This window comes from Coenobita brevimanus, chromosome 55, assembly GCF_032717465.1.
Source record: "Coenobita brevimanus isolate Jiangsu-jjx chromosome 55, ASM3271746v2, whole genome shotgun sequence".
NCBI lineage: Eukaryota > Metazoa > Arthropoda > Malacostraca > Decapoda > Coenobitidae > Coenobita > Coenobita brevimanus.
The window spans coordinates 36,948,501-36,972,277 of NC_137008.1; the positions used below are offsets into that span (position 1 = coordinate 36,948,501).

Sequence of the window (23,777 nt, forward strand, 5' to 3'; positions counted from 1 at the left end):
GAGATTCAAACTTTGTCTTAGTATCGTTGATATTTGACATCTTAACATAGAGCTGGGTGTCATCAGCATAAAAATGATAGGACACATCATGAACATCAAGTAGAGATGATAAACTACATGTATAATAATAATAATAATAATCTGGCCTTTTTTTCTCAAAAGCGCCAGTTCTTCCTTTTGGGAATTCACTAGCGCTCGACACACATACATTATTTTTACAATTACAAGAATTGTGACATTTCTTGTATATAATACAAGCTACATCATATATACATGAAAGTGGCAAAAATTAAACCCTATAATCATCCGTCATAGTACCTCTCTCCAGGTCGTAGCATTTTGAAAAAAGAAAGGCTTTCAGCTGTCTCTTAAAGGATTCAACAGTAGAGAGTTGTCTTATGGACAATGGCAATCTGTTATATAATCTAGGGGCTCTATATGCAAAAGAACGATCAGAGAAAGATGACTGGTGAATGGCTCCTGGCTCATCAAGACGCAAGGAATCATCTTCACTGCGTAACATCACACCCGGGCGTGTCGATGGGAGTTTTAACAATTCAGCAAGATACTTCGGTTCACCAAACTTAAGAACCTTGAATGTAATAAGACACAGTTTAAATTCAATTCTAGCCTTTACTGGTAACCAATGCAACTCAATCAGAAACGGGGTAGTTGAGGTTCTCGGGGGGAGACCAAAGATAAGCCGTGCCGCCCTGTTCAACACAGACTGAACTTTTGTTAGTATATTATTTGGAAGACCAACCCACATTGAATTACAATAATCAACACGAGACAAGACCACTGCATGGACCAATGTTAAGAGGCACTGTCTATTCAGGAATCTTCTCACAGAGTACAGATTTCTGATATGCAAGTTACACCCTCTTACAACTTGATTAATGTGTTCTTTGTAATTTAACTTAGAATTAAAATAAACACCCAAATTTCGAACAGAACTGACTGGATGCAGCTGTGACATGCCAATGTTCAAAGCCAGGGCATTGTCAGTGTCATCACCCCTTCTGTTTCCTCTAATGATGATGATCTCAGTTTTACCATCATTCAGCTTAAGTTTCCTCTTAGCCATCCAAATCTTAATATCAGACATTAGAGATTCAAACTTTATCTTAGTATCGTTGATATCTGACATCTTAACATAGAGCTGGGTGTCATCAGCATAAAAATGATAGGACACATCATGAGCATCAAGTAGAGACGATAAACTACTTATGTAGATAGCAAATAGAATTGGACCCAAAACTGATCCTTGAGGGACTCCAAATAGAAGAGGAGCAGAATCAGAGCTAGCGTAATCAACAACCACTCTCTGAGATCTGTCCAACAGATACGACTTAAGGAGCAAAAGGGCACTATCACGAATGCCATAAAAATACAGATCATCCAACAATAGTTTATGATCTACTGTATCAAAAGCTGCAGACAGATCCAAAAGAACTAGGAGAGAGGACATCCCACTACAAGTGTTTGCCACCAAGTCGCTCTGAATCCTTGTTAGTGCAGTTTCAGTCGAATGGTATTTTCTGTATGCTGATTGAACAACAGGAACAACTCCATTGTGTTCCAGTAGTGGTAAGAGTTGGTCGAGTATGGCCCGCTCAATAATCTTGGATAAAAAAGACAGGTTAGAGACAGGACGATAATTTGTCATGCTCTCGACATCAAGGCCAGGTTTCTTAATTAGGGGCCTAAGCAAAGCACGTTTCTCAGACTGCACAAAATTACTTTCTAAGAAGCATCTATTTATTATGTTGCAGATAAAGTCTGCAGCATGCTCATACACATCAGGCAGTTGTGACATGTTACATGGATTGAGTGAGCAAAATGTTTTATTAAGTTCTCTGATGTAACATTTGACTTTGTTTACATCCAGTGGATGAAATGTTGAAAGCAAATGATCCCCGGTGCACCATGGCTGGAAGTCAACTGACTACGCTTCACTAGGAGGACTGCTATCTAAATCACTTCTTATGCGAGATATCTTTCTTGTAAAAAATGAAGCAAAATCAGAAGCCAATTGGGCATCAGATAAAGAAGTTGGTTTAACAATTACATTCCTCCGACCAACCAAACTGTTCACAACTGCAGACAGTTTTTTTTTATCACCACCACATGAATCAACTTTGTTTTGATAATACCTAGCCTTTTGGGCTTTTACAGTGTGAACGACTGCTCTTCTCGCAAAAACATAATGCAAACGAGTTACTTCAGTCCGCTGCAAGCGCCACTCACGCTCTGCCCTTCTACGTTGTCTACGCAAAGAATTAATGGATGGACCATACCATGGAGAATTATCACGTACAGTGATTGTTTTTACTACCTCAGGACAATAATGGTCAAAAATTGACCTGAGCTCGTTGTTGTAAATATCAACCAATTCACCAGAAGAAAGACTTGAAGAATCGATGGAGTTTAAACGTTGATCAATTTCAAAACACATCAACTAGCGGTCAACATTGTTGTAATTTCTGAACCTGATGACCTTTTTATATGAAGGGGACTTCGGGACACCAAAACTAAGAGTGATCAGAGCATGATCAGAGATGAGGGGGTCAAATGAGTCAACCTCCACATCTGATACGCGCCCGCAACCAACAGGGGACAAGATCAAGTCAAGGACATGTCCTGAGACATGAGTTGGATTACTCACATGACTGGAAAAATTGTTCTGGGTGATCAACTCAAGGAATTCTGAAGAAAATGGTTTTGACTCTGGACTGTCAACCCAATAATTGAAATCACCACAAACAAGAAGTCCTCCAGGTTTAAGAGAAAACCCTTCAAGAAACTGCCCAAACTCCTCCATAAAACCTCGAACTCTGCCCAGATGACCTGGTCGATAGACAATTGCAATTCTAATGGTATTCTGATGGAAATTTATTAATACTTCCATAAATTCAAATGATGATGGGGTCAGGTCTGAGTCAATGAGGGAAACGTTTGCAAGTGCTGCCGAATAGATGAACAGATGTATAGACAGTAAATAGAATTGGACCGAAAACTGATCCTTGAGGGACCCCAAATAGAAGGGAAGCAGAATCAGAGCAAAGCGTAATCAACAACCACTCTCTGAGATCTGTCCGACAGATATGACTTAACCCCTAAAACGCGGCTGTGTACAGTCGATCCCCCCCGAGTGGCGGGGTTGTATCGCAGTCTGAGTACCTGTAGGAAAATATTCGCCAAAAATCAGAGATTAACCCTAGAACATTATACTTGGTATGGCAGATAGTACTTACATTCAGCTTTCTCCAGAGACAGGTGTTGAGCCTTCGTGGACTACCCAAGGACTTGTGGAGACTTGCAAAGTTGGGTAACCAAATCTTCACTTTCACACCTCCAGCAACCCGGTTTCCCCTCTACCACAGCCTCATTCTGTCACAGTAAACTTTATACTACAACGTAAAGGTAGTTAGGAATCCGTATTTGTACAATAAGCACTGAAAATAAGGCTAAAATCAATGGAGCGTACGGCCGACATGCACTGTGGCGGCGGTCTTCCCGTCACTCAACAAACATTTCCATTTTCACAGCTAAAAACATGTATACTACATTATTTTCAGTCATATTACTTCCCAAAAGATCACCACGGCGCGCTTTTTATTCTGCCTTACGTCCGCCACTTTATTCTCGTTCCTGTCGGCCGCTTGCACTGACTGGGAAGAGCTAGAACTCGCCATAATCTCACTTTGAAAGCCTGCAGTAAACTGACGCTAAACAGAGGCAAACCGTGAGAAAAAAAGCTAGTGTTACAACTGGGGAAACAAGCGTTTCCTAGTAGCATAAACTGCTTGTGAGAGGAGATCGCAGATTTACAGTTCTGAGCGCTCAGAGCGCTGCCATGTATCACAGCCAGGCTGGCCGGGCCGTGGTGGTGGGGGGACGGGGGGAAAACGCGATATTTGGCAACAACTGAGGTCAGTAGTACAAAGGTAAAGTATGCTAGTTGTAGCTAGAGGGTGGTGGTACTGATAGACAATACCAGCTGGAGCCTGCTTGCCCGCGGTTATTCAAAATTTACTAAAACACAAACGCGACGACCCACCGTCCTGTCCTTTTGGCCGAGCGTAGCAAATGCGACGATCCGCGTTTTAGGGGTTAAAGAGCAGAAGGGCACTATCACGAACGCCATAAAAATACAGATCGTCCAGCAATAGTTTATGACCTACTGTATCAAAAGCTGCAGACAGATCCAACAGAACTAGGAGAGAGGACATCCCACTACAGGTGTTTGCCACCAAGTCACCCTGAATCCTTGTTAGTACAGTTTCAGTTGAATGGTATTTTCTGTATGCCGATTGAACAACATGAACAACTCCATTGTGTTCCAGTAGTGGTACGAGTTGATCGAGTATGGCCTGCTCAATAATGCTGGATAAAAAAGACAGGTTAAAGATGGGACGATAATATGTCATGCTCTCGACATCAAGGCCAGGTTTCTTAATTAGGGGCCTAAGCAAAGAACGTTTTTCAGACTGCACAAAATTACTTTCCAAGAAGCATCTATTTATTATGTTGCAGATAAAGTCTGCAGCGTGCTCATACACATCAGGTTGTTGTGACATGTTACATGAATCGAGTGAGCAAAATGTTTTATTAAGTTCTCTGATATAACATTTGACTTTGTTTACATCCAGCGGATGAAATGTTGAAAGCAAATGATCCCCGGTGCACCGTGGCTGGAAATCAACTGAGTATGCTTCACTAGGAGAACTGCTGTCTAAATCACTTCTTATGCGAGATATCTTACTTGTAAAAAATGAAGCAAAATCAGAAGCCAATTGGGTATCAGATACAGAAGTTGGTTTAACAATTACATTCCTCCGACCAACCAAACTGTTCACAACTGCAGACAGTTTTTTTTTATCACCACCACATGAATCAACTTTGTTTTGATAATACCTAGCCTTTTGGGCTTTTACAGTGTAAACGACTGCTCTTCTCATAAAAACATAATGCAAACAAGTTACTTCGGTCCGCTGCAAGCGCCACTCACATTCTGCCCTTCTACATTGTCTACACAAAAAATTAATGGATGGACCATACCACGGAGAATCATCACGTACAGTGATTGTTTTTACTACCTCAGGACAATAATGGCCAAAAATTGACCTAAGCTCATTGTTGTAAATATCAACCAATTCATCAGAAGAAAGACTGGAAGAATCAATGGAGTTTAAACGCTGATCAATTTCAAGACACATCAACTGGCGGTCAACATTCCTGTAATTTCTGAACCTGATGACCTTTTTATGTGAAGGGGATTTCGGGACATCAAAACTAAGAGTGATCAGAGACGAGGGGGTCAAATGAGTCAACCTCCACATCTGATATGTGCCTGCAACTAACAGGGGACAAGATCAAGTCAAGTACATGTCCTGAGACATGAGTTGGTTTACTCACATGATTGAAAAAATTGTTCTGGGTGATCAACTCAAGGAATTCTGAAGAAAATGGTTTTGACTCTGGACTGTCAACCCAATAACTGAAATCAGCACAAACAAGAAGTCCTCCAGGTTTAAGAGAAAACCCTTCAAGAAACTGCCCAAACTCCTCCATAAAACTCAATCTCTGCCAGGATGACCTTGTCGATAGACAATTGCAATTCTAATGGTATTCTGATGGAAATTTATCATTACTTCCATAAATTCAATGAAGATTGCTTCCCGTTCGATCAGCGAAGTTAAGCAACGTTGGGTCTGGTTAGTACTTGGATGGGTGACCGCCTGGGAACACCAGATGCTGTTGGCATCCCTACGTCAAGTGGGGTTGGTGGAGGATTAGTGCCCCTCCCTGTAAAACAATTAACTCTAAGCCCTTGGCCACCCTGTCTGGGATACATGGCATCTGGCAATGAATGAATGAATGAAGATGGGGTCAGGTCTGAGTCAAAGAGAGAAACGTTTGCAAGTGCTGCCGAATAGATGAGTGCTACGCCTCCTCCCAGATAGTCAGCAGCAGGCCTGGGAATACTAATAATAGAATGTGTCTCAGGCAAAGCATTACGAATAATATCGATATCAGACTCATACAACCAGGTTTCAGTCAAGCACAAAATGTCAAGCTCGTGCTGATTCAGAGTTTCAGTAATCTAGTCTATCTTATTACGGATAGAAAGAGTATTTAAAAGACCCATCCTTAACTGGTTCAAGAGGGACGTAGTCAGTTTTTTTAATGGTCAAAATTGGTGTTTTCAATCAATCTATTCCTATGAGAAATCATAACTGGACAGTCTCTACTTGATCCAAAGTGGGAAACTGACTGTGAATTTGAATTAGCGTCTTGATGTCTTAAAGAAGAGTAGTTGATGCATTTGGGAGAATTTCTGTTACCAAAATCCTTAGATTTATGGATTCCAGCACAAAAGACACATTTAGGTTCATCATTTTTCCTAGAACATCTCTCAAATGTATGACCAAAGCCTGGACAGCGATGACACTGTGTAACCCAGAATCTATCAAAAGCGCGGCATCTTGTAAGATCCACACATGTAATTGCCCTGTTCTACAATGGAGGATCTCACCTCTGGCGACATCTTCAAGACAGCAGTTTTGGTGTCATTCCTTGTTCTTGTGAAGAGAAGGTTGAGGGTACAACCTCGATCAACGAGAATCTTAATTTTATTGTTTTTTCTCAGATTGTTTGGGATGATGTCAGAGTCACCCAAGGAAGAGGAAAGGCCTGTCACAGTCATTTTAGGCAACATTTTCTTTGGCTCTGATATGCAAAAAGTTCCTTCTGAGCCAAAATATCACTCAGCATCCCAGATGCCTCACCTTCGGCCTCAGCTGACAGGAACTTCATCACCAACCCACCAGCCTTAGTTTTAAGACAGCTATCAACCGGTACAGAGTTAAGTACACCTCTGATGTCTTTCGGTCCCATCTGATTTGTCAGGGCCTCAGCACCACTCTTTGGTTTTACAATCAGTCCATGCTGACTATGAATGGCTTTTTTCTGGCCATGAGCACTGATCTCAATCACGCCCCCAAGCAGATCCTTCCTTTCCCCCACAAGAGACCCACGAACAGCATCCGCAAATGACTTGGCCTGATCTTGCATGACTGCCATGGGTGATGAGACCTTGGGCTCTTGTGCCTCCAGTCTATTTGAAACCTCTCTAATTGCCTGAAAGATTGGCCCAATAACTTTATCTTCAAACTCCTTCTTGGTACTACTTCCTCCACCAGCCAAGACCTCGTCTGCTGGTGCAACACATTGGCTACACAGCCAGCAAAAGCCCAGCTGGTGGCTCTTCATCATAAATGGATAGTTGCCCGCGTCCAAATTTTCACAAGCTGAATGAACCCACTCACTGCAGTAGGCGCACTTCAGTGCTTTTGCACTTTTTGCTACAGACCTACTGCAGCGAGGGCACTGGTGTTGTTTGCTCATGGTAAGGGAAAACAAAAAACAAAACATGACAACAACAACAGCAAAAAGTATATACAATACTACCCAGGATAAACCCAGGCAGCGCCGCCCCCGTCTGTGTCACCCTAATTTAGGAGAAAAAAAGAACACCGAAAAAAAAAAAAAAACAGAAATGAAAAAAAAACAGGGTGTCTGCGAGGTCACCACGAGCAGATGGGGTACGACTTAACTACCCTTCTAGGAAAGGTAACCCAAACTGAGGTGCCACAAAAGTGCTGAGATGGTATTGACAACTTTTCCCAATTCGAGCTTTATAGCAGTAGCAAATACGTCACTTAGGCAAGACCTCATTAATTACGATACTGCCACATATGGGCGGCACCCCCCCCCCTTCATTGGTAACCCCTGAGACTCCTTTCAGACCTAAGTATTGTACTGTACAGGGAAACTATTTAAGACATATTACCTAAGATAAAGTAAACCAACAAGATGATGGCTTTACTAAATCAACGAGGATATGGCTTAACTAAACCAACAAGATTATAGCTGCTCACCTTAACTCAAGAGGACAACAGGCTTGATGGACGTAAGAAGGGGATCCGAGGAAAGGTGAGGCACCTAGCGTGCACCTCCTGCACCACATGACACACCACCTCCTCACCACTCTCATCACCAGCACTTTCAACACTTTCACCAGCTAATGCACTCAATTTGTTAATAAACCCTTCAAAGTCTATTTCTGACACCTCAGACATCGCATCATCCTCTTGATGCTCCCCAGGAAATAGCTTTTCTGATGCTGAAGGGAGCGATTCTTCACTTTCTTGAGGCCACAGGTAACGGGTGATGAGGGTTTACTTCCTTCCATTAACCTCCTGGTTGTGCCTGTCTATGTCATGGCAGAAGGATCTGTCCAGCAAAGTCATCACTTCCTCCACTCGCAACAGAGTGTGTTCGATGTCCTTGAATTCTTCCTTGAATTTATCTAGGGCACACAGTACCCAGCTGATCTCCATCATCGACAAGTCTCCACTCTCCATCACTGGTGGTGCTGGCTGTTCTGCTGCAGTCTCCTGCTTTGCGTTGGCCTCAGGGTACTACTCTTCGCTGTCGTCTCGCCTATTACGAGCTCAATCCGCTTACTATTAAAAAATACACTAAAATACAATAAAAAATAGGTCCTCCCCTACAATGAGATTCGCGTACTGTGAGCTCGCATTCTGTGCATACCTACTGTATCATTAATGAGGAAGAACTACTGGTAATCAACAACATACCCACTGAAGTAGGCCACACATGCAATCACTCATCATTCATGCCCCTAGGAGGCTGACTCCAACTTCGAGGGTTAACCATCCATATATAGTGTACTGCCTATGTGCTTCCTATTCCGGTTATTTAATAGAGTCAGCCCAATAGCTTAGGGTAAAACAAAGGGGGGGGGTCCCAAACCCTTGCCATGCATTCCTTTGTACAATTTTTTTTCCCCCTAACTAGCTCGTTCCTGTCAGTTCCGAAGCCTCTTCAACCTCTATACCTCATGTTTTTCACTCATTTACCGTATTTACTTACCATACCTGGTACCTAATTCTTGGTTTACAACACCTCCCACCTTCAAACCTACTCACTTATATCTATATATATCTATATATATCTATATATATATATATATATATATATATATATATATATATATATATGTAATCTCTCTCTCTCACTCCAATTCTTTACCTTATTTACAAAAAATCTTTCCACAATACAAACTAAGCATACTGGTACTCACTTCAACATTATTTGCCAGAGGCAACCATATTCCACCCTTTCATTAATTACATCAGCTATTCATCCTACATACTCTCTGCATTTTGCACAAATTCCTCAATAACCCCATCACCACTGCCCTTAACTTCTGATTTTTCATTTTTATGCCACAACAATGTCTCACACCTGTATATTAGTGTGGGCACTAAAATGCCTTCGTGCAAGCCTATTAAAGCCACAAACTCAGACCTCTGTTCTGTATCAAATTTTCATATCACCAGCTATTTTCCTTCCCTGGCTAACTCTACCTTTCACTTCCTTTACACTTCACCTCTCCTCTCTTTGTGGTAGGTGGTGGTGACCACCATCCACCCACTAAATGTATTACTGTCTACTTCTTAGGTAACTCTACACATAATGACAAGCCTAAATGGTTTCCTGTAACCAATGTAACCAATCACACCACTGGTTGGTAACAACCAAATAATGGGATGATGTGGAGCCTACTATGCAGCCCCTGTTAGGGTAACTGGGTAGAGAGACACAATTGCAAAGTCCATCTAGGAACCCTGTGCCTCGCTGTGATGAGGTACTGTCCACAACAAGGGAACATTGGTTCATTGTTCAGGACAGCCCTGCAAGGGCAATTGCTTGCCTTTAACTACTACTACTACCACCAGTACCATTACAACTACTACTTCTACTACTACTTTAACCATTACCACTACCATTACAACTGTTCTGCTTGTAATATACTTGAGTCAGAGACTTCTACTCATGTTCTGTATGGGTTTCCGAGGTAAGAGTTCTTTATATAATAGGGTCCGATAATCAACCCCATGTAGCTAGTCTTCATTTTGATGACAGCTTATGTTATCAATCTGTCTGCAGCCAGGAAGATGACTGTTTTAATATAAAAGCTGTGCACTGGGTTAATAAGAAAGTAACTGAATTACATGAAATAGAAAGACAGACTCTTAGCATAGCACGGAATGTGAGAGCGACTGATGCCTATCAGTGTTGTCTAACTGGTTGTAGAAACTCTAAGCATGTGCAAGAAATTCAAAATATGTATGAGAAACTAGTCAGTTCTGTGGTAATTAGTTCTGAAAGATCTAGGAAAAAATTAAGGAAAAGAAATATAATGTAGTAACTGGATGGAAAAGGAAAGTGAAGGGATTTCATGCATAGACAAAGTCAAACTATCTGGTGTGGGTGAAAGCAAGCAGAGACAGAGGCACTGTTAACTATTCAAATCTGATCAGGTTAGTCTTGATGTAGGCACAAAAACTGCTACTGACGTCCTTGTCCCCCTCACCCACTCTGGTCTGACCTTGACCAATAAGTGTATTAGAACCCCATGTAATCCACTGCAAGTTTAACACTTACCCTGGATTACTTGAACCACAGTACCCTCAATGGATTCAAGATACTGCTCAGTCTCCCTTCCTCTGGCCAGTCAACTTCAGATCTTCCTCTCCACACAAAACTTGTTCATCTCTACTGCTGTGTCACGGCTGGTTTAAATTCCAGTTACAGGCAAATCCTGGTTAACAAGCAATCGTTTAACGAGAATTCGCTAAGACCGTCTTGGAATTTGCACCACTGCCTATTTAACGAGCAGGTAAAACCCCTCAAAATCCCAATTTACGAGAACTGATAAGAGAGTATTTGTATTTCATGTGTATTAACCGTTTATTCCTGCTTAAAACTGTCTGTCAGAGGTGTTGGTGGTGGGTGGAGGTTACTTGGCTGGTTATTCACCCAATCCCTATTTTACCTACAATTTATGTTATTCTGCGATATTAATGGTTTTTATATTTCAGGTGTATTACCCTCTTGTATTAACCCCTTATTCCAGCTTAAAATGATCAGTACTTTTGGTGGACGCTGTTCCGAGGCCTTGCTCCCTAACCCTATTTTTCCCATAAGTTCTTCACTTTTTTAAATGAGAATTCGGCTAACAAGCAAAATCCTTGCTCACAATTAGCTCGTAAGATCGGGACCCCCCTGTACTACCATTAATCTTGCTTAATCAATACTTATTATGCCTGATGACGATCAGTGTGTGTTCATTCATGTGTCTGATGTGGGTACAGTTTAAGTGACTTTCTTTTACGTGGGAAATATCAAGCTCTTTAAAAATTTAAATACCATGCATCTGAAAATGAAAGTAGCCTAAAGTAATCTCTTGATTATCTAGATGACCATTACCCAGACAATCCATTACCTGGACGCTGTGATATAGCTGTTCCAGACCATTATTCATGCATTTTTTGCCACTGTAGACAAAATGCTTGTGTCCGTTTGGAAATTGATTACACAAAAAATTTCCGCCCGGTGGCATCCCCGTGTCTGGCTGATTAATTTACCCAGCATCCGCCAGGGACCCCTCTTGCTCGCTCTCAGTTGCCATGCAGCAATGAAAACAGTTATTATTGCAACATGTGGTGGTTTCTGTGGTTGTTTCGAACCGGCCTTGCTATTCTTTGCATGCCTTTTCCTAGAGTGTGTGATGATGGCCCCTTCACTAGGGAAAAAGAAGCAGGAGATCCTGGTTAAGACTGATGCGGGATGGTTGAATCGCAAGTGTTCACACTGATTTTATTCTAGCTTACAGTAATGTATGATAATTTTATTCCATTTTGCCATTATGTTTTGTGTGCCTACTACATTTTTAGGTCTCCTTGACCAGATAGAGTTGAACAACAGGAACAAGTGCTGTATGATATACTGTAGTGGCCTTTTACACTGGCTTTCAAAACTTGGTTATGTACGAATGGGGGCCAGGGAAGAAGTCCGATATCCAGATGGAGCCACTACCCGGACATGTCTTTGGCTCTATTACGTCAGATAACTAAGAGATTACTGCACCGTACAGTACAGCAGCATCAGATAATGTATTTCACACTGAATAATACTTTATCTCCCACTCTTAGTATCAATCCATCATCCAATCCTGTATTTCCCTATGAGGAGCATAGGAACCTGGAACCACTGTCTGACTCTCTTCTTCATTTCTGCAACATTCGCGGCCTTTCCTCTAACTTTCGCTCTGTTGAGCACCACCTCTCCTCCTCTAAACCTCACCTTTTTCTAACGGAGACTCAGCTGTCTGAGGCAACTGACAGCAAACCCTCTTCTGTATCCTCATACTTTCTCTATACTCATTTCAAAGCCAAAGGTGGCTGTTGTGTATATATACGCAACGACTCATCTTGCTCTCGTGTTCCTGAACTCGATTCTTTCCTGTCATTCTCTGGCTAAATATATCTGTGCTGTTTACTTATCCCCTAATTCTACTGACTATCAAAAATTCTTCGACTATCTTACTTCTACGATGGAACACATTCTATCCATTTCTCCTTTCTCTGAAATCTCCATTCTAAGAGATTTCAATGTTCACCACCACCTTTGGCTCTCCTCTCCTTTCACGGATCCACCTGGTGAACAAGCCTACATCTTTTCTATCCTTAATGACCTAGAGCAGCTTGTACAGCACCCTACCCGTATCCCTGACTGCCTTGGAGAGAGCTCCAACATACTTGACCTCTTCCTCACAACTAATCCTTCTGCTTACTCTGTTCTCTCCGTTGGGCTCCTCCGATCACAACCTTATTACCTTAACCTGTCCTATCACTCCGGTACGGCCTGTGGACCCTCCAGGGAAACGTCGTCTGTGGCATTTTGGAGCCGCGGACTGGGAGGCCCTCAGGCAGTACTTCTTTGATTTTCCCTGGAATGATTATTGCTTCCGTGGCCGGGAGCCATCTGAGTGTGCCTTGCGCATTACGGAGGTTATTCTCTCGGGCATGGAAGCATACTTTCCTTTCTCATATCCTTTGACTAACGAAAGAAAGCCTTGGTTTAATCACACTTGTTCTAATGCTGTCCGCAACAAGGAGAGGGCCTACAAAAGGTACCGGAGCCAACCCACCCCTGAATCACATCATCTTTACGTTTCTGCCCGGAATCAGGCTAAGTCTGTTCTTCGCTCTACTAAAAATAATTTCATCCATACTATATGCTCTCAACTCTCCAACTCAAATTCTTCCCGCTCCTTCTGGCACCTTGCCAAAAATCTTTCTAACAACTTTACCTCATCATCCTTCCCTCCTCTTTTCTACTCTGATGGTTCTGTAGCTATTTCTTCTACTGATAAAGTAGATCTCTTCGCACAGACTTTCTCCTCCAATTCCACCTTAGACGATTCCGGTGCTGTTCCTCCATCACTTCCCCCCTCTGACTTCCTCATGGCCGACATTAAAATTTCTTCAGTTGATGTATTTTCTGCCTTCACTGGCCTCAGTATTAACAAGGCATATGGGCCTGATGGGGTCCCTCCTGTTGTTCTCAAGAACTGTGCTTCTGTGCTTACACCCTGCCTAGGCAAATTCTTTCGCCTTTGTCTGTCAACTTGTACCTTTCCTTCTTGCTGGAAGTTTGCTCTCATTCAGTCAGTCCCAAAGAAGAGTGACCACTCCCAACCCTCTAACTATCGCCCAATTGCTTTAACGTCCTGTATTTCAAAAGTTTTCAAGTCAATTCTCAATAGAAAAATTTTAAGGCATCTTTCCTATAACAACCTTCTTTCTGATCGTCAGTATGGGTTCTGTCAGGGACTCTCCACTGGCGACCTTCTCACCTACCTTTCAGACTCCTGGTCATCCTCCTTTCGGGACTTTGGCGAAAGCTTTGCCATTGCACTTGACATCTCAAAGGCTTTCGATCGAGTCTGGCATAAATCTTTAATTTCCAAACTGCCCTCTTACGGTTTCTATCCTTCTATCTGTGCCTTCATCGCTAGCTTACTTTCTGGTCATTCTATAGCCACTGTTGTAGACGGCCATCGTTCTTCTCCTAGATCTATCAACAGTGGTGTTCCTCAGGGCTCTGTCCTATCACCAACTCTCTTCCTTTTATTCATCAATGATCTTCTAAGCTGTACATCTAACCCTATCCACTCATACGCTGACGACTCCACCCTTCACCTTTCCATTCGGTTCCCGCAACGCCCATCTCAACAGTTGCTTCAACAAACAAGGGATGAGGCTATGGCACACCTAATGTCTGACTTGGCTCGTATCTCTGACTGGGGTAAAAATAATATGGTTGTTTTGAATGCATCCAAGACTCAGTTCTTACACCTATCAACCCGACAAAATCTTCCACAGGTATACCCATTAATGTTTAATAATATTCAGCTTAATCCTGCATCATCCTTGAACATACTTGGGGTTTCATTTACTCGGGACTTATCTTGCAAAGATCATATTACATCTCTTGTAAAATCTGATTCCAAGAGATTGGGTGTGCTAAGCCGACTCCGCTCTTTCTTTACCCCTGCACAATTGTTGACTCTATACAGGGGTTTTATCCGCCCCTGTGTGGAGTACAACTCTCATGTGTGGGGAGGCTCCCCACAACAGCCCTTCTCAATAGGGTGGAGTCAAAGGCTTTTCGTCTTATTAACTCTCCTCCTCTTACTGACTCCCTTCAACCTCTGTCTCTTTGCCGCACTGTTGCATCTTTATTTCTTTTCTATCGCTACTTTAATGGTCACTGCTCCTCTGAACTGTCTGCTTGCATTCCTCCACCTCTATGACGGGCGCGTAGCACCCGTCTGGCAGCAAACTCTCATCCCTTTTCTGTCCAACTCTCAAATCCAAGAGTTAACCGTTACTCCCAGTCTTTCATTTATGCAACAGGTCAGCTCTGGAACTGTCTCCCTCTGTCTGTATTTCTTGCTGCCTATGATCTCCAGTCTTTCAAATGCAGTGTGTCCAGGCATCTCAAAATGATCGGATCTTGAATTTGGCTCTCTATTGTATTTTGTTTTTCTCTTTGAGGGAACTCTTACTGCGAGCTCATGGCATTTGGTTCCTTCTTCCTCGCATAAAAAAAAAAAAAAAAAGCAAGAAGGTCCTGACATTTAAGATGAGAGTGACCAGCCACACTCAGGGATGAGTGAGGCTGGTCACTCTCATCGTAAATGTCAGGACCAAATTGCCTAGCCCCGGACTCCTATGCTCCTCATGGGGCAATACAGGATTGGATGATGGATAGATGAATATTAAAAATAGGAGATACACCGTTTCGTTTTGTTTTTAAAGGCTCCAACATGCTTGCATGCGTTGGCCTTGGTCACCTAATGGCGGCTCTCCATGCTGCACGATCCACTGCAGCCTCCCTGTTCAGTCCCTTAACCCTGAGGTCACACTTAATGACCCAGTCCCATGTCTTTCTCGGTCTACCCCTCATAACCCCACCCCCAATATTAACAATTCTCACCTTCCTCACCCAATTATCATCCCCCATCCCCTCCACATGTCCAAACCATCTCAATCTACTTCTCCTCATCACAACACCAATACACTCCAGTCCCATCCTACCTCTCAACCCTCCATTGTAAACCCAGCCCCCCCAGACCTTGCACGCAGGGACACCTAATCATTGTCATTTCTGTACGTCTGAGCTGGCGAATATCCTCCTCCTCTACTGCCCAGGTCTCATTACCCTACAGCATTACACTCCTAACAAATGCTGCATACAAAGACCCCTTAGCACATAGAAAGAGTCCTCTCAATGTCAGGAGAGGCAAGCGCTCTCTGAACTTCTTCCAATCACTTCTCACCCTAGCCACAGATCTAGCTCCAGCCTGACCTGCAGCACACAAAATGTCTCCTAAATAACAAAACTCTTCCACACACTCAAGAGATTCGCCAGCAAGTTCAACCCTTTCACACCTGACAATCTCTACATGCTCTCCCCGACACGCCGTACACATAAAATCAGCGTTATCTCGCAGTCTACCTCTGATACCACTACATCTCTTATGCACCCATTTATCACAAACATTGCACAAGATGGAATTACTTCCCACGCCCTTGTGGCAAACTGCACATGGCCACTCTCCCTTGTCTTTGACAGTACCGCCACCAACCCTAGATATCACTTTTTTTTTATCTGCATCTACTCTTAAGCCCTTGTGCGCCATACCATCTCTCCACTTCCTAAATCTTTCCTCCGCCTCCCTTTCGTTCTCTACAATCAACACCAAATCACCAGCATACAACATCTCCCATGGGAGTCCGTTTGTAAAGTCACGTGAGAGGGCTTCAAGTACCATGATAAACATACACTATTATAATAAGTATGTAGTATTCTAGGTCTGACTAAGAAGCTTCAAATTACAGTAGGCTATCATATACTTTTACTTACAAAACACTGGCTATGCAGTTTTATGTGTTTTCTTTGGTTTGTTTTCATCAGGAGCAACAATAATTTATCATTTCCTTTGGAAATTAATGAAGAAATATTGCAAATGCGAGCACTGGAGAAAATGCATATACTTGTATATGCAATCCCTCCACTTCCACTGTTCTATCACCCTATTTTTATTTTCCCTCAGCTTTTCGCTCCTTTCATTGTCTCTTAAACGTAGCGTACCAGCATACAGTGCCTCAATCCTTTCGTCCCATCCTCTTCCAACACTCCTCTCTCTCTCTCTCTCTACATTTTGTTGTGGTGTGTATCGAGAGAGAGAGAGAGAGAGAGAGAGAGAGAGAGAGAGCAACGGAGGGAAGACAGGGGGTTTAGGAGTGGCAAGTATGGACAGGTGGATCTTGCAACCTGCGATTCCTTTCAGCCCTCCATGAAAATCCCCTGGGACGTAACCGCAGTGTGAACCTCTTGGCTGCCTTTCATTTTAACTTCCCTCTTCCTTATGTATTATGAAACTTATCTCTACATCAAATCCTTTATCAGTCCACTATGATTGGTGGGGTCACACACACACACACACACACACACACACACACACACACACACACACACACACACATACACGTAGAGAAGAAGAAAGGAATTTTGAAAAAGGTATAATAGACAAATGCAAGGATGAACCCAAACTGTTTTATAGATTTGTTAATGGCAAACAAACGAAAGGAAGGAATCACCAAACTGAAAGTAGAAGAAGAGGTCTTTAAGGATGCGGCAATGCAAGCAGAAATAATGAACAAACATTTCCAGTCAGTTTTCACTAAAGAAAAGGAGCTTGTGGAAGGGGAGGGAGTGATTAGAAATGTTCCAGTGATAAAAGATATAAAAGTGGAGGTACAGGAAGTGTATAAATTACTGGAAACTCGAGATGTAAGGAAAGCCCCAGGACCCGATGGAATTTCTAATTGGGTACTGAAGGAATGCAGAGAACAACTGGCGGATAAAATTCACAGTTTAATCGTATGCTCACTGGAAGAGGGGAAAGTGCCACAAGAATGGAAGAGGGCAAATGTGATACCAATTTACAAGGGAGGAAACAGGGAAGAACCCCTGAATTATAGACCAGTGTCTCTAACCAAATGGTCGCAAAATTGTGTGAGAGAATCCTGAAAGACAGAAGGATAAAATATCTGGAAGAGATGAATATTTTGGCTGAATGTCAGTTTGGATTCAGAAGTGGAAGGTCATGTGTTTCTAACTTGTCGAGCTTTTACTCAAGAGCGATTGACGTGGTACAGGAGAGAGATGGTTGGGTGGATTGTGTGTACTTAGACTCAGAGAAGGCCTTTGACAAGGTACCTCATAAGAGACTAATGTGGAAACTAGAATATATAGGAGGACTGAAGGGGAAACTTCTGGAATGGATGAGAGACTTTTTGAGAGACTTTTTGTGAGACAGACAAATGAGGACAGTAATAAAGGATAGGATGTCTGGATGGAGGGAAGTAAAAAGCGGAGTCCCTCAAGGCTCGGTGTTGGCGCCAGTAATGTTCCTGATTTACGTAAATGATATGGTAGATGGAGTGAACAGTTATGCAAGTCTGTTTGCTGATGATGTAAAGATCTTGAGGAAGGTAGAGGTTGAGGAGGATTGTAAAATACCGCAGGAGGATTTGGATAGGATACATGATTGGAGCCGGACGTGGGAAATGAAACTTAATGTAAAGAAATGTAAAATATTGGAAATGGGTAAAAGTACCAGGAGGCCATCACTGATTTATTTGTTGGGTAATGAATTAATCACAAAAAGGAGAGAAGAGAAAGATTTGGGAGTGCTGGTCCAAGACAGTTTGTCACCAGAAAAGCACATTAACAAGATAGTTGGAGACACTTATAAACTCTTGACTAACATAAGAGTAGCATTTCATTATATGGATGAGGAGATTATGAAAAAATTGATAGTGGCCATGATCCGCCCCAGGTTAGAATATGCAGCGGTAGTGTGGTCCCTACACAAAAAGACAGATATAAACAAGATTGACAGAATACAAAGAACAGCAACCAAGGTGGTCCCCAGTCTGACAGACCTGTCATACAGAGAGAGGCTGGAAAAACTAGATTTGCCTTCCTTAGAGGAAAGGAGAAAGAGGGGAGACATGATTGCAGTGTTCAGGACCAAGGTGGGAGTAGATAAAATTGACAAAGAAGATCTGTTTGTATGGGATAAGAGAGCAACAAGAGGACACGGAATGAAATTGAAAAAGTCAAGCTGCTTGAAGGATATCAAGAAATATAGCTTTCCTTACAGAAGTATAGACTTATGGAATAGCCTGGACAAAGAGATCGTCCAGTCTAAAAACTTAAACGAGTTTAAAGCTAAATTTGACTTACTGAGAAACAGCGACAGAAACCCACGAGCATAGTACATTCCGTGTATATCACAATTAGGTATATTTGGTAAATACTTAAATATTTGGAACGACTTAGACAAAGAGGTGGTGCATGAGAAAAATATTGATGTGTGTAATGGTAGACTTGATAAATGTGGATATGGAGACAGGACAACACAAGCATTGCTCAATTCCTGTATACTACAAATAGGTAAATACACACACACAACCAATCAGGACACTCCCTGCTCCCACCTGCCTCCCCACTCTGCCTGCTCCCTCCCACACCATCCCTCAGCTTGCCTCCCATAAGATAAATAAAATGTGGCTTTTAACTGTAATAATACTCTTTTATCATTTTTAAAACCATATTAATGTTTTCTAGGAGGTTAAAATTGGGGGTTATAAAAAATTTTGCACCACAAGGGGGGAAAAAGTGGACTTGGGGCAGGGGTGTGGAAGGCAACGGGGGGTTTCAAGAGTCTCTGTAACACGAAATTTCTCTAACACGGTAGGGGCGCGGAAGCAATTAACCGTGTTAGACGAGGACAGACTGTACATCTCCCTTGCAAAGGACCATTTTTTTGCCACTCTCCCCAACATACAACCCCTCCATTTTCCACTGGTCACTTATATGGAATGCTAGATAAGGCATTTGGGAAAATAAGAATATCAGAAAAAGTAAAACATGGAACTGACAAAGATGTTAAAAGATTAATGGAAGGAAAAAGAAATACCGTATATGAAAACAGGTAAAGGGATATTGAAAAGAAATAACTTGCAAAGTTGAATTAACTGAAGAAATAAGGCTGGAAAAAACTGCTGAAAATATAAGTTGCAAAAGGAATCATAATGATGTGCTTTGGGAAATAAGGAGGGAAAACACAAAGCACCATCTCAATACATAAGATAAAGGGGGAAAAGATGTGAGGGATCCACAGTAGATTAAAGAAAGAGTAACAATATTACAGTGATGTACCAGTATATAAGAGCAATGACATGGCAAATGGATGTGAGAAATACAATGAACTGTCAGAAAATAAGTGAATGCTGGAGATAGGAAAACACAGACTGCAGTGACGAACTGAGTACTGTAGCTACAGAAGTGAGAGAGGTAGTGGCCAGACTAAATGTTGGAAAAGCTACAGGATCAGACAAAATTTATAATGATATGATAAAATGGTGCAAAAGTCTCTGAAATTCTATTATAAGGGTGATGAAAATAGTATACACTCAACCCTCGGCTATCACTCCCAATTGGTCCCGCTATGGCTGCGCTATAGCCGAAACCGTGAGAGCCAAATTGAAGAACTTATGGTAATAATTCTAACTGGTGCCATGACCTCAATATTTACCCCTAATATACCTTTTTTGTACCACATAATATACAATAGTCTAAAAATGAGCATGTTTTATGATGTGATCACGATTCTTATAAATACCCCTCACAGTTGATTCATTGATGTTATATTTATTCCCCACACTTCGCTTGGTCTCACCATTCTCTGTAAGTTTCACATTTCCAGTTTATCTGCATAACTTAGGTTCTTCCTCTTCTTTATTTCCCTGCCAGGTGCCGCAGCATTATGTTGGGCGATGGTAGGGTGACGGGGAGGGGGTACGTTGGCCATGGTCATATCATAAAAAAGGTTATTGTTCTTGCTATCACTGTTCACGGTCTGAGGGCGCGCACTTGAATGGTTTGGCAGGCAGGAGACTCGGTCGGGCTGCCAATCAGCGCTCAGCTGCCGCTGACGTCACATGACCAATCACGGAGTGAAGCTTTTGTTGGCTGGGTGGAGCATTGGAGCCTGGCCTTTTTTAAATTTTTGAGCATTTGTGGTGCACGATAGCAGGCATTTAGTGCATGATAAAGGTATTTGGGTAGTTTTTTATATAGGTGTGATAGCGAGATACGCTATAGCGGAACCCGTGATAGCCGAGGATTGAGTGTATACCGGTATATGAAAATGAAACAATACCAAAGGAATGGCATACAGGTTATAAGCATACGTTACGGTATATAAAGGCATGGGAAACAAGAGACTTGAATAATTATTGATAAATCATAATAAATTCCCATCTGTTAAAGTTCTTGAAAAAATAACAGAAGCAAATGAAAGTGAAAAGCTACAGAATATGAGTAAGTACTACTGTGGTTGGGTCTGGTTAGTACTTGGATGGGTGACCGTCTGGGAACACCAGATGCTGTTGGCTCGTTCTCCCTACGTGTCAAGTGGGGTTGGTGGAGGATTAGTGCCCCTCCCTGTAAAACAATTAACTCTAAGCCCTTGGCCACCCCGTTTGGGATACATGGCGTCTGGCAATGAATGAATGAACTACTGTGGGGCAAGAAGAGGATGCTCAAATAATATATATATATATATATATATATATATGTATATATATAACAGCAGTATATTTCCATATATCAAAATGCTTCATTATATTAGTATTAAAAGGAGTAATGAAAGAATTATGGCTGAAAGGAATAAAAGCAAAAAAAATGGAGACTTTGATACTGTATAAAATATATTCTGAAAATGTTTTAATATCAGTGACAGAAATAGGAATATGCAAGGAAGTCCATGTTAGAGATAATTAGACAAGGCTCCATATTATGAGCAAAAATAAGCTCAGTTACAATAGACTCACTGAGCAGAATAACAGTGACAAATGGAAAGGAATGGATGGTGGGAGAAGTGAAAATTAGCCTGATAATTTTTAGGATGACATCATGTCCACTGCACAAAAAAAAAGACCATACAAGAATTAATCAGGACCACAGAAATGTTTCAGAAAATGAAGATGCTGCAAATGAACAATTAAAAAAACAATAATTACCGGTACAGCACTTGTAGGAAAATGCAGCAAGCTGGATATTAACGTAAAGGAAATCCACAAATCAGTTAATCACGAGTACTGTACTTTGGAAAAATAATCCAACCTCGGGAAGCAGAGTGAAGACATTTAAAACAGCGTTAACAAAAGTAATGGTGAACGAAAGAGTTATCTACCTATAGCCAGACACCATGATACTGTAAGGTGGACCCATTTGTCTCCGAGTTTGTTGTTTTACGGGGAGGGGCACTAACCCTCTGCCAACCCACCTGGCACACAGGGAACACATACCGGTACGGGTTGGTTATGTGGTTACCACCCAATGCTGTCAATGGTTTCCACAGGAAACCACAAAGCTTGTCATTCAGCATAAAGCCACCTGAAAAGGAAACAGGAGTAATATAAAGCGACAGGAAAGATGGGAGGAAAAAAAAAAAAAAAGTAGAATAAAAGCAGGACTAAATCTGTTTGATGCATGTGGAACACCTGTGTTGGCTACTGTTAGGGGCAGAAACATGGAAGAAGACAAAGGATGTAAATGATAATTAGACTACACATATTACAAAATTATAAAAACTGCCAAGACCACCACCAAAATGTGCACTGCTTTTTGAGATGAATCAGAATGGAGACTAGGATAAATCAGAAAAAGTTAGAAAACTACATAGAGCTAAATAGCTGGGAAGAGGATGCAAATGACATGAACATGAAAATGAATTGTGAGGAAAATTAAACGGAATACAAAAGAGAAATCTGACACCTCAAAGATGAATACAATACCGTTATAACTGAAAACCTGGCTGGAATGGAAAATATATATATATATATATATATATATATATATATATATATACCAGTAAAAAAGAAATACAGGATTAAAATACTGAAGAAAACATAAGGAGATGAGGCATGGAAGACGAAGGAAGCCACCAAACAGGAAACAAATGACTGTATTCAGAAAAACTGAACTTTGAGAAAGCATGAATATTTAAGAACAGGAATAATAAACGTCAAAGAAAATTTTAACAATAAATACATTACAAGGGCTTACTTTGTATAATGTGTAAAGAAAAAAATAAAATCACCTACATATCTGTGTGAGGCATATGAAATTATAACGAGGAAATGAACACAAAAAGAAACAGTAAAGGCATCTGGCAATATATACAGATGCAGTAAAGAAAAAGATAAAGTATAGCAGAAACTGTTTAAAAAATATTGCATGGGGACATAATATTGACTATGAGATGGGAACAAATATAAGAATGGGTCATAAAAAAAAGGAAAAAAAAAAAATTGCAAAGTCGAACTCCGGGATAGGAGAATGTGCCAACAATCTATTATGGGAAGGATTTTGTAAATCGTGTAAGATGTTCCACGCCCTGTTGCAGTAAAAAAAAAAAAAAAAAGTAAAAAAAAAAAAAAGCGACGGAAAGGATGGTCAGAATCATATTAATCTTAGGGGAAAAAAAAAAAAAAAAAAAAAAAAAAAAGGGCATGAGGGGTGCAGGACTTCGTTCACGGCGGAAACAAGTGGGGCTAACACCAAAATTTTACCGGACATTCTAGTTATCCAAGTTCTCAATATATAATATAAAAATTTAGTAATACCATCGCAATAACACATCATACCCTTAATACTTCATTCTTCAATAACTTATAACACTTACCGTACGGTATAGTTTGAGGAGCAACGCTGCACTTACTCAATCCTTTGTCTGATTTCTGTGCATCTTCAGCTTAGCTACATTTCACATGTCACTTCCCAAAGCAATCTATTACCGATTTGCCATTTTACATTCATATATCACTAGGCTCACTTGCCGAAGACGTTCTCGTTTCTCACTGAAATAGGTCATACTCGTAATTTCGTAGTACTGTATGTTTCTTTCGATACGAAAATTTTGAAATTTTGAACCACTTCACCAATATATCTAAAGCTTATGAAAAATTTTGAATTTTGCCCACAATATCATAAAAATCAAGAAAACAAAAAAAAATTGGGCAAAAAATGTAATTCGTCGACATAATGAACCTTATCACTATACTCAGTCTAGTTATTTAGTTTAATTTCTCATGGTACTGCAATCGTGCTGAAAATATATAGTTTATATATATATATATATATATATATATATATATATATATATATATATATATATATACTCACAG

At 41.2% G+C, this 23,777-nt stretch overlaps 1 protein-coding gene across 1 annotated transcript in view; it reads right to left on the bottom strand.

Annotated features, from left to right (window-relative positions):
- The window catches only part of LOC145401372 (mitochondrial inner membrane protease subunit 1), a 122,596-nt gene extending 99,173 nt beyond the window's left edge, over nt 1–23,423 (bottom strand). Inside the window, exon 1 of the mRNA XM_080273698.1 lies at nt 23,276–23,423. The gene's annotated coding sequence lies outside the window, so the exon portion shown is untranslated. The remainder of the gene's footprint in view (nt 1–23,275) is intronic.
- Nucleotides 23,424–23,777: the final 354 nt, after the last annotated feature.